The following is a 22041-nucleotide window of genomic DNA, read 5'->3' on the forward strand; positions in this document are numbered from 1 at the left end:
AACATCGATCAATTCATAGTGGCCGAAAACTGGGTTTGCATCTTATGCAGTCGCCAAATCTGTTGAAATTTGTTGACTAATTTGTGAGTTTTTGAAACTTCAAAATCTGGTTTTCAGTCGGCTCTGAATACTGAGTTATTCTTGATCAACAAGAATTTGTGCTCGTTTGCATTCCACCGGATCAAGAGAATTGAGGGGAGGCTTGCTGCCCAAAACAACATATGTAGAGGCTCTTGCAATGTCCACTATGGTTGGCCAAGTGTGTATGGCCAATCCCTAAATGGTGGAAAAAAAATAATTTGACGGGCTGCTGCTGCAGACTTTTGACGACAGCGCGAGGGAGAAGAAGCAGGGAAAGGTGGGCTATGGTGGGGGCTGTTGAGGACTGGCCAAGCACGAAAAAGCTATGGCTTGTGCTGACGCTCCCAACGAGCCCAGAGTGGTCCTGTTTCCTCCTACTCGAAAAAGCTCCTGCCCCTGAGTTGGGGGTGCCTGCACACGTCCGGCTTCGGCCTTCTTCCTCCGCGACCTTGCTTGGTTGCATGCAACATGCAGAAAGCTAAAAACTTGCTTTTCTTTCTATTCTTGGCCTAAAGCTCTGATAGCAGTGTAAGAACCAGGGATGCTAGACCATATGATCCTTCTCCCAACCCCCCATTATATAGGCGGACTCCTAGCCCCTTGCCCTAGACGGATCCCCTGTCCGCGCTGTCTAGCCCGGCCCCTGGCCGTAGTCTGTGGCCATCCTAGTCCTTAGGGTTGGGCCTTGCCCCTACGGAACCCTTGTCCTGACAAGGAGTTTTCATTTTTAGACAAGGAAAGGGGGAACTTCCTTGCGTCTCGAACTTTGGGAGCTCTCCGGCTCTTGTTGTATTAGAAGTGAAGGGAAGGATTAATTTTTTCTTTGTTGGCTCTCTCTCTCTCTCTCTCTCACTCTCTCACACACACACACACACACACACACACACAGGATTCATGGGCTCTCTTGGAGATCTCTTTTGGGAAATTGAAAGAGGGAAGGAGGCTTGCTTGTGTTCAATATGAGGAGCTTGGAAGAATTCTTGCTCATGTTTAGGGGATCTTTGATCTAACCAAGGCCTAGGGAAGAGTTTGAGTAGTTTTGGGTTCCCACTGTAGCTTCAAAATCAATACACATTACTACTCAAAAAACATAGTAATAAATTTGTGTTAGGTTCTCCATGTAAATTTGCAACTATAAAAACTCTTTATAGATTTCATCTCTCAACAATGAACTATATCACAAAATAAGAAATTGATACAAAGCAATGTTAGTTCTTGCATGTGTCTTTATAGCTATTGACTCACAAGTTTGAGGGCACTCTTTTGGGAAGACATGATATTGAAACACAAAAACTTCCTCTCATTTCCCCCTTTTCTCACTTCCCCCCCCCCCCCCCCTTCTTCTCAAAAAAAAAATGATACCCCCCTTCCTTATTTTTAATCTTGGGAGATAAATTATTGGGGGCCTGCCCCTAACTTATACGCTTATCTAACTTGTAAAAAAACCCCCTCCCCTGCACTTATGTGGTGCAATAAGTTTTCCATGGTGAATCCCCTAGGGAAGTCACTCTTTTTCGTCTCAGTAAGATCCGTGGTGATGTATGCCGGTTTAGGCTCCTCGCCTGGTTCTACTAAGTTGATGCATTTGGCTTTTTTAAGCCCATCATATGAAGTTCCCGGTTCTTTGGAATCTCGTTTTGGGTTTCTGCACCACAATTTTTCTATCTTGAATGGTATACTTCTTATAGTGGAAAGGTACTTCGAATTTATCATTGTTCGATTCCTCGTCAGTTTCCATTTCTGTTGTCCAAACTTTCTTCAAAGCTCATTTCAGTTCATTGTATTTGATTTTGCACTCCATTTTGGATAACTTCGTTGATTTCTCAAAATTGCTCTCTTTTTTTGGTTTTTGTGTGTTATCTTTTTTTTTTTTTTTTTGGTTGAGTCAGGTTTCATGTATCTCTTTGATATCCCGTCTTTGAGGCAGTCTGTTGTTTCTACTAACCTTAAGTACTGCATTTTGTCGGTTAACAGAGGTACTAAGTCTTTATTGTGCGTGTTTCAATTGTTTCTATGTTTATCTCGATATTTGCGTTGTCTTTGAGGATTTTGGTTTGCGAAATCATAGTAGATCACCCGTCGATCCTTCCGTTTGATGTTCTGACTTGAGCTACTAGACAGCTCGTCGTCTGCATTGTCCTCTAGCAGCTTATTAGTCGAGTCCTAGAAATCATCTTTGTCCATTTGGTCAAGTTCTCTTACTAAAATTTCATCCACTATGCGTCAACACTCGGCAATCCCCTCCTTATTCGGGACTTCCCACTCTAACTTCGGATTTAGGCTGACACCCAACATCTGGAATGGAATGATATCATATCCTTCCTCGTCGCAAAATTTGGTGAGAGTCACCTCGTTTACACAAACATCAATAGTGGCTAATATTTGTTGCCATCCAAAAGGTTCGAACATCTCTTCTAGAAAAGGCTCTGGTATATATGCATCTTCTTGTGTAGTCCTATCAAGAATGCAATTTTTGTTTTTTAAACTTCCACCTTCGGAAGCTTCTCTTGTCCACTAGTGAGCTTTGTTCTGTAGCCAATCCGGTATTCCCTCTTCTTGGTCAGTTGTGGAGTTCAAGTCTTGTCATGGGGTTCGTTCTACATCTCTATAGCTATGATCTATGACACTAATTTTTGTAGCTACATCCTTGTTCCTTAGATAAATATAGTCGTAACCCCAATCTTGCACCATTTTGAGCTGACGCATGAATGGTCTGCCAATATGATATTGAAATTGTTGCTCTCATCAAAATTCATAATAGCAAAAGTGTGTTCATATACAATTCTGCAAGAGGTTACCACAATCTGTTCCAAGATGCCAATGGGTCTTTTTAGATATCCATATGCCAATTGAAGTTTCATTCTAGTCTTTTGGAGAGAAGGTTTTTCCCATTTTTCCCACAATACTTTGGTAACTACGGCAATTCCAACCCCACTATCCAGTATTTCTATCGACTTAACCTCTTTGTACTCCACCGGTAGGGTAGTATTTCCTTCTTCACCTTCACAATAATACCCTACCTTGTTCACTGGGACTGGGTCATGTTTAGTTTGTTTTGAGGGTTGTGTCTACAGTGTGTTTGGAGAAGCATTGGGTAGCGGAATTACCAATCCTATTTTTTCCAAAATTTTCCCAACCTCATCCCAAAGATGCGGTTTGATGTGCAATAACTCTGACAGATTTAGTGTACAACGGATACGGGATGACATCAGCTCGTGAAGAGTTTTAGCATCCATCATCTTAGGATTGGCTTTCCATTGAGATGGTACTTTCTTCACCTCCGATTGAGTTTCATGGTTACCAATAAATGAAGGTAAAGTCTTCAATGACTGCAGTGTATTGTCTTCTGATATTGTTGTACCTACATCACCATACAGTGATCTGATGTCATTTGGGTCGAGCTCATGCTCCAAGTGGATCTCTAGGATGGGAGCTGACAGAAGTGTAGCACTTTCATCTTTTCTATTCCTGATTTGTTCCCATAGCTCCCGAGGCCATTGTTCTTCTACTTTTGGAATTGGCAGTGGTGCTTGAGAATACATTCCATTTGTCGTATTGGCTGCCACGCTCGTATCCAATGGTGTTTAGTCTATAGAATCTGGTCGGTCTTCCTTTTCAATTACTCGCCCCTCTAACTCTTGAATCTTTTCTCGGATTAATACCTCAGTTTTTGGAGCAATAGGAACTGATGGTTCCACAAGCACTTGAGCGGCTTGGATGATCTTCTTGCACATCTTTAGCCTCTCTTTCTTGTGAGGGCCATACCCAGACTCGACCCTACTCAGCTCCCTTAGTCCTCTAGATCGTTCCAGGAAACGACGTAGATCTATTTGCAAGTATCCCTCCCACTTGGGACCGACAGTCAGATAGGACTCCGGTCTCTATCTCAAATGCCAACCCAAAGGGGTACATCCCTTCATTCAATGATTCTATCATGCTTCTCATAATCAATCTATCCTTGATAGCTTTTCGCACCCAAAATCGTGGTCCTTAGTCTTGATTCTCTTGATCTTTAACTTGAGGGTCTACTCTTGCTTTCTTGTTCTCCCTTGGTTCATGGCAATAACCCCTTTTTCCTGACAAGCAGGCACGACATTTGTCACTTTCCCCTAAGAAGAGGGATCTTGCAATCCTACCTAGTCTCACTTGTCCCCGATTACCCATTTTTATCCCACATCGTCCTAGCGTTTAACAGGAAAATTTTAAATCAACATCCGGCCATCTGACCCTCTGGATCCGCCCACCCACCGAACCATTTCATGAAAATCCCCTCCCGACGTAGTACTTAACTACTACAAAATCAGGAAGACAGCAGTCTATCAGACATCATCAAACAACAAGCAGCATGCAATCTGTTGCATACCCTCGTTTAGGGAAATTCATCTAGTTGTTCTCACCAGATCTTTATTTAGAAACTTTTAATTCATTTCCTTTCCTTTATCTGCTATAATTAGCTTGTAACTAGTTTCCTAACTAATCAGCAACACATTAGTTTCAACCAATTTATCTTGCCTCCCCATTCAGGCCAAGATAATCGGTTACAAGCGATCAAAATGGTATCACCTTCACAATATTTTCCAGAATTAAGTGTTTTGGAAAGGCTCATCAAGTAATTTAATCATTCCTTCCTAAACATTTTATTTCGAGAGGTATAGCACCATCTGGTCATAGATGCACAGGATAGCCCCTATATTCCTAGCCTTTCCAGTTCCTTTTTAAGCAACCAAGTCGAACAAATTTCCTTAATTAAATTCACATCATCCTCCCTGAGTATGACCTTCTCTTCCAACTATTGGCATCAGGCCATACCAGATTATGGCCGATTTCCAATAAGATACCGCGGGTACTTCACCCGACCGGGAAAAAATAAAACAAACCCATTCATTCGTTATCCCTCGGGCATGAATGACCTAGGTATAAAAACTTGCCGGTTATGTTGCCCTAGCCGAAAAGGGCCAATCTTCGTCAAGTTCCCCAAGAGAATCCTCTCAATGGGCCATCCTTTCAATCAAATTGACCCCAAGAAGATCCATCTTGGTTTCCGATCATTTCCAGACAATCTTCAAAACTCCTAGTTAAATCTATGTTTTGCAATGGGCTATCCTTATCGCCTCTCAAGATTCCTTTTTAACTCCTAGTTGGTTATTTCTAGGTTCATTCATTTATCAACCTTAATTCCTACTTTCATTAATTATCTACCAGCCAAGTTTATTTAGAAAATACAAGTGAGTTTTTGCCATAGCTATTTGATGGTTAATGTCTCTTCGGAAATGCCAACTTTTAAAGTTCAATCCCCATTTTGTACAATTCCCAGGTTTCTGCAATCCTTTGCCATCCATGGGACATCTCCATGGAAGCTTGTAGAGTTTTCGGTTCAAAACAACATGGAGGTCAATTCCGCGAAGTTATCCCCTATCTCCTCCATCCCGTATTTGCAAAAAAACTTGAAATTGACAACTTTTAGAAATACTCTTCAATACCAAAAATTGAACTACTTCTATCAAGCTTAGACAACTACTCTTTTCTTATGGTGCATAGATTTCCATTTAATAAGCTAGAAGGTCATCCTATAATTTATGAGTTTTCGAGCTTTCCAATAAAGTTTAAACCTAAAATACAAGGTAGTCACTAAATCTTACACCTAAGTGGGTGGATGCATGAATAGGTGGTACACTAGCTACCCATTTTTGGGGGTGGTAGCAAGGGGGTGGGTTGGTTGGTAGCTAGGTGAGTAAACATTGAGAATCTTTTATAAGGTTTTATTTGAAAATTGTTCATCAAAAGGCTTTGAGTAGTGAGCTGGATTTCAAAACTTTAAAAATTATCTTTTCAGTATGTGTGAAAGTAGTGCGGGGGGGCCACCTTACTCCACAAACATGACGCCTCCTGCTTGTCGACGGTTGCAGAGGGGGGGCAACTCAGGTGGCCAAGCAGCTCCTGCAGCAGCTGAAGCAAAATTAGCCACAATTACTGGGAGGCGGAAGAGGGCCCGTCATTCATCTCCCTCACCTGATCCACCCTCGGACTCCCCTGTTGGAAAGAGGAAGAAGAAGGTCTTGACTCCTTCACCAAAGCCCTGCACTCCTATAGCAAAGAAACATTCAAAAATGGCAGATGTTGTAACCCCCAACAATGAGGTACTACTACATCTTAGTGTTGCTGGCTGTCTCTGCACAATTTATTGTTGTAACTTGTTTCCAAGGTCCATGTAAGCTCTTTTAAGCTTGCTTTGAAGAAAACCTAAGCTAGAGGCTAGATGTTTGTAGATGCATTCAAGCTCCATAATCTTATGTGCAGGAATTCAAGCTTGCATTGAAAACCCGTGTAGAGGCATGCATGCATGCATTCAAGCTTGCATTGAAAACTTGTGTAGAGGCATGCATGCATTCAAGCAGATATATTTGTGCATGTTGCATTTTTTATTGAACTTCAGTTGGCTGGCTGCACATGCATTCATGTCTTGTGCATAGTTGGGACCGTACTCGTATGGATTGAAAATCATAGTGCTATGAAGAAGCATGAATCAGTGATACTCTATTAGTGTGGTAGCTACCACCTGCAACACTCATTTAATATAGGGAAAGTGCATAAGAGATCATCAAGATTGTAGCTTTCAGCATTCTGCAAAAAACATAACAAGTTGGTAGCATTATGTTAGCCAGCTACCAATCAAAAAGTTCATTTAGCAAAGAAATACCAAGGTGGTAGTTACATGGTAGCTATCTGTCTGGGACACATGTAGTTGTACCACCTATTCATGCACATGCCCAGCCTGCTTCTGCTCCTGCTCAATGCAATAATTGATGTTTAATGTGAAAACTTCTGTAAAATTGTGATATTATAAATGCTCACCATGCATAAGTTATCTAAGTTTTCAGTAAATTTATGGCTGTGTATGTTTCAAGCTTAAGTGTTGAACCATACTCCAATCATACTTCCATACCCTTATGCGTTTTCCGTATGGAAACAACTATGGTCTTATGTTTTTCCTTGTATTTTACAGGGCAAAGGCCGTTGGTGCACTCCATATGTGCCATTTGAAAGGAAAACAATTTTTTGCATGACAAAGCGTCAAGCCCATGAAGTATACGACCTCCCCAACTCTAGAGTGGATGCTCGACTGCTGACTGAGGCAGATTTCACCAACAAACATTGGTTGAAATGCTTTAAGGAGGTGCCGAAGAGTGGCAGCAAAGTAAAATGTAGAGATGTGAAGCGAGAGCTCTGGAACAGGTTTTATGTAGTGTTCACATCCGTGTATCAAGAACCTCCTGGCAATTATGGTATGGAGGTGACTAAAGGATTTGCTAGAGGCTTTCTATATGAGCAGTTGAAGGGACAGGTTGACTGGGCTTTGTTTTCAAAATGTATTGTCACAAATATGGATCTAGGAAAATTACATGCAAAGAAGTAGTGATGGGCAACTTTCCATTCCTCCTCTGCCCCTAACAGTTTGTGGCGAACGACGAGGACTCTAGATCATTTGGAGGCACCCCAGGAAACTTTGATCGATACAGTGGATGATGTGCAGGAAAAGAATTTATTTGGTCCATCGTCTCTTACATAGTTAGATACTGTTTACAACATGGTTGTAAGCAAGCATTCTTTTGCATTGTCAAAGTACAATGAAGCTTTTAAGAAGCTAGAATTGCTTCAGGCTGATGTGCAACGAAATGAAGGTGCCAACCTCCTAGTGGAAAAGCTCAGAGGCCAGTTGAAAGATGTAGAGACTGCATTACTAAAGGCAGAAGGTAGCGTCAATGTTGTGGATGCAATGAAGGTGGAGCAGCTTAAAAATACTATCGGTAGGTAGTTGCTAACACTCCAAACATTGCAAGTAGTAGTTAAGGAGAAGGCATCACTTGATGCTATGGATAGTGCTCTAAAGGAGAGAGATTTTACACAGGAAGTGGAGGAGTGTGAACAGGCGCGGATGGATTTTGTGAAGACCAAGCAGGTCAAAAGAAGTACAGTTTTGTTGTCTGCACCTCCGCTGAAAGTTCCACCTATGGATATGGGCACCTTGCCTTTGGACAAAGTTCGCAATGCTTGTGGGTTGACAATGTACAACGATGATGCACTTGGCATGTTTTTTCTGCCCTGCAATCATGCCTTTCACATGTACTGTTTTGGCCATCTTGTTGCAAGCAAAGAAACATGCATGGAGATGGGATGCATGCAACCGATTTTTCATACCCTGCGGTCTTTGGTGATCCTCAGCAGTACGAATGCCAATTTCCAAGGAGTGCAATCAGACACCAAACCCTCATCAGTGCCCTTAAGCAAGGACCCTGGTATACACCCTGCTGCATTTTGTAGCATTGAGCTTAAATTTATCTGTTTTTTTGTGTTTCTGTTATCAAGGGAACCCTGCTAATTGTAGCTACTAATACAAGATTGGTAGCTACTAGTACAATACTGGTAGCTACCACTCTCATAGTGGCAGCTGTCATGCTAATCCTGATATACTAGCTACCACTATGGTTGTGGCTACCATTCTTCCATGAGCTACTATTCTCCCATGGAAGTCTTGTTGGTGGCAAGGTAGCTACCATTCTTCCATTAGCTCTACTGTTTAACCATGGAACTCCTACTGGTGACAAGGAAGTTCTCACTGTCAACCCTGGTAGCTACCAGTACAATAGCGGTAGCTACCATTCTGCCATGAGCTGCCATACTGCCAAGGAAGTCCTGCAATTGACAAGGTGGCTACCAGGATTTCATTGGTAGGCTGCCATTCTTCCATGAGCTGCCATTCTGCCAAGGAAGTCCTGCAAGTGACAAGGTGGCTACCAGGATTGCATTGGTAGCTGCCATTCTGCCATGAGCTTCCATTCTACCAAGGGAGTACTGCAAGTGACAAGGTAGCTACCAGGATAACATTGGTAGCTACCATGATAGCATTTGTAGCTACCATGATGGCAGGGGGCAAGGTAGCTACTAGAATAGAATTTGGTAGTACCGGTAGCTTATTAGTGCTTGCCTGGTATCTTCTATTGTCATGCTAACCCTGCATGTAACTTGAAAACTTGTTCTTAATTTCTTATTGTGAAGAACAAAATTAAAGGTGTTGGTACATGCTGAGAAGGAAGATGTTTTAGATAAAGGTTGTTTCCAATCTTTTATTCTGTTAACCACCACTATTAGATTGCTTACTACTACTAGGATAGCATTGGTGTCCCCTATGTCATCTTGGTAGCTCTCAGTTAGCCAGCTACCAGGTTGGCATTGGTAGCTACCAGGATATTGCTGGTAGTTATTAGTGCTTGCCTGGTAGCTTCCACTATCATGCCTGGTAGCTTCCACTATCATATTGTAGCTACATGTAACTTGAAATAGCAAGTTCTTAATTCCTTAATACTTTTCATGACTGCAGAGGCTGAGCTAGAGGCTGAGCCAGAGACTACAGTTGAGAAGGAAGGTGTGTTAGAGAAGTATAGTCCTGAGAATGGAAATCAAGCAGAAAATGCTCCTTCATCAATGAAGGACGATGAAGTATCAGCCAGAGACACCAGTCCCTCCATCCTGCAGAACATACAAATGATGCAAAGGGAAAGAAAGAGAAAGATGACAGGTGTTATTTCTGGGTTTTTTTTCCCTAAAGGTAGATAATATTGTTTAAGGTTCATTCTTGTTGATTGTTTCTTCTCTCTTGCAGATGGAGCTGCCAAAAAGCCTACAGACGATGCAGAAGGGCAAACAAAGACATCAAAGGACCAATTAGTCATAGAGACTAGAGAAAATAGTAACATGGAATCTAGAAGAAAAGGTGCTACAACAACCAGAGTCAAAAAAAGACTCCAAACATAGTCTCGATATTTTTGCTTTGTAGCCTATCCCCATTTTTGGCTCTTTTCCTAAATCCTGTCGCCGTTTTTGGCTTTGTAACAATTCTCCATTTCCTATGAATTAAGAAATCCAAAATCAATTTTTTTTTGTCCTGTCCATCATTGTTGTTTATCTCATTATTGTTTTTATGTTCAGATGCTGCCACTAGCAACATTGACAATCTTGATCATATAATAAGTATGATAGCACAGTCTACTATGAAAGACCCTCCTGATGTAGATGGTTCATTTAGAGTTGAGGGCCAAGTCCCATGTGCTAGCAACATTGATGACCAAGAGGACAAAAACACGGAGTTTTTTGTCCTCAGTACAGGCGAGGACACGGAGATTATCATGAAAAAGTCTGAACCAAGAAGGGAAAATGGTGATGCATCTTTGGATGCAGGTGGTGATGGAAGTTGTGCAATTGGTGCAATTGGTGCAGTTGGTGCAGGTGGTGCAGGTGATGACATGGAGATTACAATTGATAAGTCTGAACCACCTTGGGAAGATGGTGACGCATCTGTGGATGCAGGTGGTGCAGGGAGTGCAGGTGAAGACACAGAAATTATCATTGAAAAGTCTGAATCACCTTGGGAAGATGGTGATGCATTTGTGGATGCAGGTGGTGAAGCAAGTTGTGCAGGTGAGGACACGGAGATTACCAATGAAAAGTCTGAACCACCTCAGGAAGATGGTGATGCGTCTGTGGATGCAGGTGGTGATGCAGGTTGTGCACCTGGTGCAGTTGGTGCAGGTGGTACAGAATATGTAAGGCACGATGATGGGACGGTGTATCAGCAAAGGGAGGATGGAGGAGGTGCAGGTGGTGTTGCAAATTATGTTAGGAACGATGATGGGACGGTGTCTCGTCCATGAAAGGATCCTGGGAACATATTGTTTGAGAGTAAGCCAGCTCTAATCCTTGATATTAATGGTGTCCTGCTGACTTCATTAGACAAGAGGTACCGTTCACGGAAGCCTACCTATTGGAATGATCTAGAAATTGTAGACATAGCACGGGTGTCTGCTTGGTATAAAAGGGATGCATCTGCATTCTTGGACTGGTGCCTTGTGCACTTTGATGTATTTGTGTGGACCTGCTGCATGAAGACTAAAGTAGAAAACCTGTTGAGTGCCTACTTTCTTGATCAATTTCCCCAAATCAAGGAAATTCTTGCACAGCAGGATTGTGTAAGAGATGCTAGAATCAAGATAACTGGTGGAAAGCCTGTATTTTACAAGAAGCTAAGTGACTTCTAGGAGAAAAGAGGTCAGTACACTGCTACGTCCACAATTCTAGTGGATGACACACGGTACAAGCAGCTGTGGAATCCTCTAGGCACTTTTTGCATTGTGAAGAATATGGAAAATTAGAATCCCACTGAGATGCAAGGATATCTTACAACAACTGTAAGATCTTGGCTCACGGCTTGGCTTTGTGCGGAAGATTGCCTCAAGTATGCCGAGGACTGTGCACTGCCGAGACCGATCAATAACTTGAGCATTAGGATCTCAAAGCAGTGGCGTCTAGAGTATTACGGCTAGATATATTATCTTGATGTCTAACCATGATAAGCAATGTAAACAATCAACCATTTACTGACTTATGGAGTATTTTGCTCACTTGTAATGAAGACACAATGTAGTAAAGCAACTTTTGTTAACTTGTACACTTGTTTACGTTTTCACATTGTTCATCATTGCACCTCCACAGTTGCACAATTACAAGTACTTAATACAACTTCCAATACTAGGAAATGTTAAGGGCAGCTACCAGTCTACATAGTAGCTACCCTTGCACAACTACTTAGCTACACTTGTTTAATTTTTCTATGTCTGTTGTGGAGATGATTTATTTCTTATGGCTTAATGTACACGCAGGAGTACTAGTGGGCACTTGGTTTGGTTCTAGTGGTCATGATCATTCATGCATCAGATGTATTCGGCATTTACCAGAGTCACTTGTCCATTGTCTCTTAGGACTCGCACATGCAGCCTCGAATGTTTGAAAAGTGCTGCCACGTTTGCACGCCCCTGCGCTTATTTTGAACGGCTACTTATCACCCCCAACATGATGACCCCCCCCCCCCCCCCTTCACGACGTTCAGCTGTAACGGCGCCAATGGCGAAGGCGGGAGAGAAGCAGGAGCCTGCAAAAGACTGCTAACACTTGCTGCTACGGGCCTGCAAAAGCTGACCATATCCTCTGTCAACACAACCGTTGAGCAACCGCCTGCTATGCATGTGCGAGATCCGTCATTGGTTGGCTGTCCGGTCAGGGGCATCAAACCCTTGAATGGTCGGCTGCATGTGCGAGTCTCATCTGGAGTTGCCCTCATCTCCTTTTTTAGGGAAAGGCTTTCGATAAAGTGTTCATGCTATGTGCCTCAGGATATCACATAGCCATTTTAGCCATGATTCAAGCAATTGCAAAACAGGGTGATGCTCAGGACAGAGATTACGGAGATTTCCCTAAAGAAAAAAAAAAAGATGTGAAGGGCCATCAAAAGCAGCTTAGATTAGAACTAGGAATGCTATACATCAAAAGGAGTGCTATTGTAAATAGCCTCATATGTTTCTGAGTAAAGTAAGAATTTTCTTGTACGTCCCACTTTTTGCATTGGGAACTTAATAGCTCGTACAAGGTGGATTGCAAGGTGGCTTCAAGCTCAGAATTTAATAGCTTGAACTCATAGGGATTTTCTTTAGCTTGTTTGTACCAAACCCCTTTGACAACAAATGAGCTGGCATTGCAAACATTCCCCCATGCATCTCTTGGCAAAGCTTTAGTTTGAGTCTTTTTTGCTGTACATTTCAAGACATAGAAATCCACAAGCTCCTTATTGTCATGAGGAGCTATAACAGCAAAATTGTCACCAACATGAAGTGCATCACTCAACGCATCATGGTGTCCTTCATATGCAAACTCTTCAATCTCATCATCATCTTCGACATCATCTGTAGGTTCAAGGTTAACATAATTCCATGCAGAAACGTGTGATTTGTTTGAACACCTCCTCCAGCTGCCTTGCAAACAAGTACTACAAAAGGATGAGAATTGCCGATACCTAACAAGTTTTTTATTTGTTAAGGAGTAGCTGCCGACACAATGTAACCCACGTGAATTAGGCACAGATTTACAATCTCGACCTTGGCTTCTATCCACATCACCTACTTTGACCTACCAGAACAGCCGAGTAACTTGTTGTACCTACGAAGAATACTGGCTGTAGCACCATTGGACATGGTTTCTCTCAAAAATGGCACCACATCTGCTGCACATTGTAATTTCACACAGTCTGGCTTTAGGTGCTCCTGAGTGAGATGCCTCTTAATAACAACACCTGCACCATCATGTTCGCCCTTCCCATGACCTGAACCTGAAAAGTGATGTGTCATTTTCAAACTTGTCAGAGTTCCATATCGAGCAACAAAATAAAAAGGCCTCTTTGCTTTGAACTGTGAGGCTGCTCCATCTGGCCAGACCCAATGTTCTTTAAGCGATATGCCTAGCTCTTTCAACCAACCATAATGGAGCATAAAGCAATGCTGGACAAAAAGAGTATCATGGCATTTATCATCATATATATAGAAATGATAGTATTTTTGGACACTACCTGCAATCCTCACATATGTAATGTGAACTAAGATTGTCACCTGGCTAGAAAACCAATGCATCGATTGGATCTCGTTCTGTTCTTTGAAAGTGTAATTTTCAGTGAAATCCACCACTGACACTACCACATGTTCAGGGAAGAAACGTAGACAATCTTTAAACTGCTCGGCCTACCATTTGTAAACAAAATTGTGCTTTATAAACTTACTCAGATGATCCTTGAACAGTATGAAAAGCTGCCCGCACCGCATCTCCTTGTGAGAAAGAACTTTTCTTTTCTTCTTTTTCCCTGAATCTGCTTCGCCAACTTCAAGGTCTTCAAAAATCTTAACTGTTACCATGCGTGCACCATTTAAATCTTCAATCGAGCAAATTGGTAGCTTCTTTGAAGGCCCACATGAAGAGCATTTGCCAATCAAACACATCAGTGCAAAAAAAATTGACCCGCTAGCCTTCGAGCGTAAAACTGACTCCCAAAGCTTTGTAATGCTAGGGCACTGATTTGTCTGAGCACTACATTTCAAATATGCACCACAATTATCACATTGACAACTACACTCTTTCCCATGCACACCATAAGAAATCTGCCTTATATGGTTTACAACATCCCTCAAGAATGACATTTGATTATGAGTGATGCAACAACTGTAGCGATCTCGAAGCTTGCGTACAAAATAAGGTTTCATCTTTTCAAATGTTCTTTGGTGAATTTGTACCTCTGGGTGACTCTGTTTGAAGGCAAGAAGAATTATACCTGCATTAAATAATGATATTCAGTACAGTTATTAGCAAAATCATAACTTATTTGCTGACATGCAAAATTGAGATCAATCTGGTGGGAGCTAGTATAAGAATGGTAACTAATACTTTTGTGATTAGTGGGAGGAGAAAAGTTACAAGAGCCTGAGTCTAATAGTACAAAGCACTCTAAGACCTGGTTGTTATCAGACTACCTAAGGGTAGCTGCCAGGTTAACAGTGGTAGCTGCCAGGTTGATAGTGACAGCTACCAGATTGACAAAGATAGCTACCAATCCACCAAGATTGCCATGGAAAACTGGTAGCTTCCATCAAGATTGCCATGGAAGACTGGTAGCTTCCACCAGGATTGCATGGCAGAGTGGAAGCTATTAATCTTAGAATGGTAACTAATATTTTGTGATGAGTGGAAGGAGAAAAGTTACAAGAGCCTGAGTCTAATAGTAGGAAGCACTCTAAGACTTGTGGCTACCTTTACCATGAGTAGCAGTGTAAGGCTGGTTGTTATCAAACTACCTAAGGATAGCTACCAGGTTGACATTGATAGCTACCATGTTGACAGTGATAGCTACCAATCCACCAGGATTGCCATGGCAAACTGGTAGCTTCCACCAAGGTTGCCATGGCAGACTGGTAGCTTCCACCAGGATTGCATGGAAAACTGGAAGCTATTACTCTTAGAGTGATAGCTCCAGCTAGCACTAGGATACTGATAGCTACCAAGTTGACAATAATAGCTACCAGTACACCAATACTACCATGGAAATCTGGTAGAAAGCACCATCAGATTGGTGGCTACCTTATCATGACTATGAGATTGTAAACTAGTAGGTTGAACGTGGTAGCCAGCAAATTTACCAAGAACACCATGGCAGATTGGTAGCAACTCCTATCAGACTAGTAGCTACCTTTACCGAGGACAACATAGACGCTGTCAAAGTCTGCTGACAGTGGTAATTATAAGGATCACAATGGTAGCTACCAGTCATGTATAGTAAGCTACCTATTTGGCAGTGGTAGTTACTAGGTCTAAGCAATGTGCAACAATAAGCAAACTGTACAACAGTCAATAGAAGTACAACCAAACCAGTGCCATAATTCTCAATGAAAATAAGCTTGTAGTTACTCAAGAAGTCAAAACAAACCTGGGGTTGCTCAAGAAGATGCAGTGGGTGTTTATCGAATACTTTGCATGCAATACGCTTAGACACACATCCTTTTTGTTGGGCAATACACGAGTATTGTGAGTCCAGAAGCTCACCACTGTGGCCTTCACTTCCTCTGTAATTACACTATTTGTGTATGGTTGTCGCCCACACAAATGCAATTGCAGTTCTGTATGATTATGTTTCAATTGAGATCTAGCTGCATAGAAGTTCCTTCGATGGCTACCAAGAAGCCTCGATGCAGCTGCTATATTTGGTTTTATGCTTGTGGAATTCATAACCATCATGATACTCTCCCATTTAAAAAACAACTCTGCCGAGATTTTTGGTCTCTTGATTACCTTGAGAGTGTTGTGCATTCCATTAATCAATACCCTCTGCTCATCATTGGAAACCTCACCTCCTGTAGATTGAATTTTCAGGTCTCTCAATGCTCGATGCTTGAGAATGCTCCTGATGATTTCCTCCTTTGCCTTGTTGTCAAGACCCTCTATGCACTGCTTGAAAAACTTGATCACCAGTGCAGTAATTTCACGGTGCTGAAATTCATTAATATCGACCTATTTAATTATAGCTTCCCTTTCTTTGATTCTCTCGCGATATGCGCGCTTTTGGTTTGTTTCATATTCCTTGATTACACTCTGTTTGCATGAGCTGCACTTGACTGAGTCACAACAAAGGCATGTGCTACTTGTTAAACTCACAACATCCTCAACTGGAATGATTTCCACCATCTTGTGAGTCTTTGAGAGGTGGAAAGAGGATGCCAAAGTGGGTACCCTGTCCAAAGCTAAGCCCTAAACACTAGCTAGGGATTCGCATGCAATGTGTGTGTGTGTGTGTGTGTGTGTATGTGTGTGTGTGTGTGTGTGTGTGTGTGAGAGAGAGAGAGAGAGAGAGAGAGAGAGAGAGAGAGAGAGAGAGAGAGGGAGAGGGAGAGGGAGAGAGAGAGAGCAGTAATCGAGGAAGGCAAGCTACTCTGAGAGAGAGAGCGTGCTCAGCTATGGAGATGGGAACTGTAGGGAGAGAGAGAGAGAGAGAGAGAGAGAGAGAGAGAGAGAGAGAGAGAGAGAGAGAGAGAGAGAGAGAGAGAGAGAGAGAGAGAGAGAGAGAGTAACGAAAAGGCGTAACAACCTTCGATTGTGGTCTCTGTCTCGTTTTTAAAAATATCATTATTAAATCAAAAGTTTCCCTCCACCTTTAGATTTGGGAGATAGCTACCAGCGTGCTAGTGTGTCCGGGACACAGGTAGTAAGTCCACCTATTCATGCATCCACCAAAGTGCAAAGTTACCATTAATTCTTAGCTTAAGAGTGCAAATCTACCTTTGAAACTTAACTTAATGATGCATAGATACTCTTAGCACTTAACCCTAATTGCGAGGTTTCCATTAAAGCTTAAACCTAAAATACAAGGTAGTCACTAAAGCTTACACCTAAGTGCAAAGTTGCCATTAAAGCTCAGATTACGAGAGTAAAATCTACCTTTAAAGCTTAACTTTATGATGCATAGATACTCTTATCACTTGACCCTAATTGCAAGGTTTCCATTAAAGCTTAAACCTAAAAATACAAGGTAGTCACTAAAGCTTACACCTAAGTGCAAAGTTACCATTAGAGCTTAGCTTACGAGAGTAAAATCTACCTTTAAAGCTTAACTTTATGATGCATAGATACTCTTATCACTTGACCCTAATTGAAGCTTAACTTTATGATGCATAGATACTCTTATCACTTGACCCTAATTGCAAGGTTTCCATTAAAGCTTAAACCTAAAAATACAAGGTAGTCACTAAAGCTTACACCTAAGTGCAAAGTTACCGTTAAAGCTTAGCTTATGAGTACAAATATAACCTTTAAGCTTAACTTTATGATGCATAGCTACCATTAGTACTTAACCCTAATTCCAAGGTTACCATTAAATCTTAAACCTAAAATGATGCACATAAACCTTTCTAGTATTAAAACACATGGATTAATTAATCCTACTAGAAATGAAGATTACCTCCTCTAAACAAGAGGGAAGTGGGGTTGAAGTTCTTCTTGAAGAGATGTGAAGCTCAAGGAGGAAGGAAAGGGATTTAGGATGAAGAGGAAGGAGAGAGGAGCGTCTTCACAAAACCCTCAAGGGTTTGGCCTTCAAGAGAGGGAGAGAGCAAGAACAAGATTTAATGGAAACTTTGATTTACTTAAGCATAATCTTGAGCATGGCAAGTATGCAAGTAGCTTAGCAATATGTGTGTAAAATTACAAAGGAGAGGGGGTGCTTATATAGGAAATGGTGGGTATTCTTTTCTCAATTCCTATTGGACCCCAATTCTCTTCTCAAATCCTATTGGACCCCAATTCTCTTTTCAATTGCTATTAGATCCTAATTCTCTTCTCAATTGCTATTGGACCCCAATTATCTTCTCAATTGCTATTGGACCCCAATTCTCTTCTTAATTCCTATTGAACCCCAATTTTCTTCTTAGTTCTTATCTCTTAACTTTATCTTTCAATCAAGTTAGTCCCTTTTTCTCCTAGTTCTCGATCTAGATCAATTCCCATGTGAATTTTGACGAAGAAGTATAAAAATAATCTTAATCTTTTGAAAAGATATAGGGATGACGTAATTTCTTATCCAAAATATCCTTGTCTTTTCATTATGGAGTAAAGTCTGGTTGTCTGTATGACTTCTTTGTCAATCTTGCTTTTTCTAAATCATTTTCTAGGCTGAAAATTTTCTGAATGGCTCTAGGATTTAGGGAGGGACCTTACATTTCTCATAGCCCGGATGAGGGTATGTTAATCACCTATCCTATTGGGTCTGGTTAGGCTTTAGCCTTGCCTTGTAAGATTTTAAAATTGCGTCCAAAGGTTCGAACACCTTGTCTACCAAGACAAATCCTCTCTATGGTATAACTGATGGTTTTTTTATCTCGTTGTTTCCCTTAAGGTCTCTTTTCCGTTACAGTTGTTCCTCTATTTTCAATAATTTGGTTTCCAATGCCATTTTTTCTTTTTCTCTTTTGTCTCTCATCTTGTCTCGTTTTGCCTTCCAAGATTTCCTAGGGGTTCAGACATAAAAATTTTCTATCTCTGTTTGACTGGCTAGGACGTTCCTTGGTGCCTCATGTGCTTGAGCTCTAGTTACCATGTTTATCAGAATGTTCGATTCTATTTCTGATCCACTTGAGCTTGGTGCAATCCCCATCTTGTTCATGGTTTCTTTCCCTTTGTTGTTAGGGCTTTTTGGATAGTGTGGAATGAGATGGTCAGTGGTACACCCATCACAAAATCCAAAAAGTTTTACCCGTTCTCCTTTGTTTGGACAAACTCTCGCCCAATGATCACTGCCACATTCATAGCATGGTCATACAGGTGGTGGAGAAGCTTGTGGAGCCCCCATCGATTGTCTTGCTCTAGGAGGATACCCCCTAGGTTTGTAGCCCTGATTTGCCATGAACATAATCATAATTTCATCGACCAAGTAATTGGTTTTAGTTGGCTATGCTATGTATGAGGGCTCGGGCATCTCTTCAATTATCCATGGATTGTGTCCCTCTGGAGCATATGAATTCCCATCAAATCCCCTCTCGTAAGTATTGCCTGAATCTTTCCGATACGAAACTACTTGGACCATACTCAATCAGAAGGTGGTTTTATGGGTTGAGAAATCCTTACCATAACCCTATTTTCCTAGGGTAAGGGAGGTTGATGTCCCAGCACAGGTTGAGGTTTTTCCTGCCCTAGGATTGCGTTATTTGGCCCTACTTGGTACCTTGGAGGGGGTGGAAATTGTTGCCCTCCATGTGGTCCGTATTGTCCCTCTCTAGCATAGTTCGGATTATAGAAACATTCGTGAGTTTCATGGTTTGTCCATTTTGTTTCGGTAGCACACCACTTCATTACTCACTGTGCATTTACTCCCGGCCTTTGTTTAAGGTTGCACCACTGGGTTGGATGATCTCCTGCACAAGTGTCACATTTTTGGGTGGGCGGTTGTCGTGTGTTTGGGTTTGTCCTATTTCCTTGGTTTATCCTTTTGATCACTTCTTGGATCATTTGATCAACGTCCGACACAGTTGGGTTTTTCCCGCCCAACTTTTTTGTGGACTCATTAGTGGTTGAAGTGGTACTACTCGTTCCCTGATTTGTGTCTTCAGTCACCTCCCCATATGCCTTGGCAGTCATCTACCAGATACAACGCCTCTTTCGTGACTTGCTCAAAAGTTACACATGCATTCAAGTGCAAGTCCTTTTTTAGCGTGTCATTTTGCAATCCTTCTATAAAAAGGACTGACAGTCTTTCATCATGAGGTAGCTCTCGAGCACGGCATCCTTCTATGTATTGCTTGAAACGAAGCGATGCTTCCTTCGCTTTCTCTTTCTCCTTTTACCTAAATGCATAGATCTGGGAGACAGTGTTATGTTGATCCCCCTCTTTTAGAATTCTTCAACGAATTCTCGGAGAAGTTGCTCTACTTGGGAATTCCAAGATATTTAATGGTTGGAACCAAGTCAAATCAGTCCCTTCTAATGTCAATCCAAAACCTTTGTTATTGAGTATGGAAATCAGTTACTTGTTTCACTCTCAACACTTGTTTGAAGATCAAAAATTGGGCATACAGATCTCCTGATCCATTATACTTTTTGGGCACACATTTTTCCACCTGAGATGGTCGCATACGCTTGGCCTCTGCAACCATTCTAACAACACCTGGTCCGTGTGGTGTGGCTTCTCTAGGTTCATAATCTCCTCTTGGTACTACCAGTGGTATCCTATCTGCTATACGTTTGTCAAGTTGATCTCGTGTAATAATTGGAGGGATTCTAGTGGTGTAAGTGACATCAGGTTTAGTACTACCCCTATGTGTGTTCATGGAAGCCCTAGACCCCATTGATCCTAAAGGCCCTGTGTTTGGGACTTGTTCATGTCTAAAAGACTCCTCCACCCTGGTTCTCATTGGGCTCACATGTACAATCTCAGGTCTTGTGTGAGTAGTCATGGTTTTAAACCTCTTCTGGATTTACACAGTATTGGTGGAGTGGTCCCCCAAAATATGTATATCTCTCTAATTCCTTACGATCCATTGGAGAGTACTTTCAGCCATACTTGTCTATTATGACCAATACTTATCCCCTTTATGCACGTGTAAACATACAGGTTTTTACGGTTAGTCAGTTACTTGATGCCGGTTCATCACATCTGTAATAGAGTGTTTATTCTCCATTATTGAACTTATATAGCCCCACATACGTGTTGTCTGTATTAAGGCGCTTTGTCTCATTGATGCGTTTGAGTACCATATTTTGTTTCTCCATTTTGGGTGGTTCATCGGCCAGTTCATTATCTACCTTGTCCTTGGTGCTAGTCATTCCCCATTTATCCACAATAAAAGGGTTATGGACCACTACATACATCTTTCCCTCTCGATCAAAATATGTATCCCCGTCATAATCAACATCTACAAGGTCTCTGAACTCGCTCAGCTTATTTTCCAACTTAACACAATAGCGGCCCTTTCCATCCTTATAGATTTTGTCCTTAAGCACATTTTCAAATTGAAACTTCAACTACAATAATTTTACATCAGATGCAGCCTGGAAGGACCTGCACCCATTGAAGTTGTTCCCTTAGGGTTCAACTTGTTAGAATTTTTGATCATGAGGCTGTATGATCTCTTTGATGGCCAAGCTCGGAAATCCGAGGTTGATTAGCTACTGAGTTTCATGACGACATCCCAGCAGTAGAGGCTGCATTTGACCGTGACCGTTCATGGCATGGATTACAACCAGCATGCTTTTATGATGGAATTCACGGATGAAGTGGGGGTATAAGACCACACGCATGTAAGGCCATGCAAGACCGCCGTAATTGTCCATGCAAGGGCATGTAGGCAAAGCATGCAATCCTCTTGATGCAAGCCCTCTGCAAAGCAGGAAGTAAGGAATCTAAAAATGATCAGGCATGTTGAGGCAACATATGCAAAAGATCATCAGACATCACATAAGGCATCGATGATGAAGAAAGTGCTTGACCTCGGATAGAGACACAAATGGATTGTTAGGTTCGCAATTTCACGTTCTTGAAGTTTTCATAGTTTTATGTGTGCAGGAGTATTACAAAAACATGTAATTATGCTAATCTTGGCTATGTTTTCCTGCGAGACTACCTATGGGTCAAGTATGCCCATGGTCATTATGTCCACTTTTCTTGCGCATTGGGCAAGGCCCTTGATAGCAGGAGTAGATCGTCTATTGCACCAATCAACAATGTCTAGAAAATCATTTCTCATTTTTCTTACTACTTCCATATCATTCGATTTTTGGGGTCGGCAAGGTTGGTCGGCAGGTGTACTTAAGAAGTGTTACCATATACATGTGGTAGTGATGTGTGTGAACACATTAGGATCGCCGGGGCATTTTTTTCCCTCTTTAGGAGGTTTTTCCCCCCGATCATTGTATATATGCCCATCACTCTAGGGCTATCTATCTTTCCATTGCATACTAAGTAACACACTCTCTATTGTGTGCCTTGAGCTTCCTTCGTCTTCTCCAAGCTGTGTGCATTTCTCTGCAACCCTAATTCCAACAATTGGTATCGGA

General features: G+C 41.7%; 1 pseudogene; it reads left to right on the forward strand.

Moving 5' to 3' along the window:
- The first annotated feature begins 10127 nt into the window (after positions 1-10127).
- On the forward strand, positions 10128-11456 carry LOC147420049 (uncharacterized; annotated as a pseudogene).
- Positions 11457-22041: the final 10585 nt, after the last annotated feature.

The sequence above is a fragment of the Adiantum capillus-veneris genome, chromosome 28 (genome assembly GCF_014529385.1).
Source record: "Adiantum capillus-veneris isolate H3 chromosome 28, ASM1452938v2, whole genome shotgun sequence".
In the NCBI taxonomy this organism is placed as follows: Eukaryota; Viridiplantae; Streptophyta; class Polypodiopsida; order Polypodiales; family Pteridaceae; genus Adiantum; species Adiantum capillus-veneris.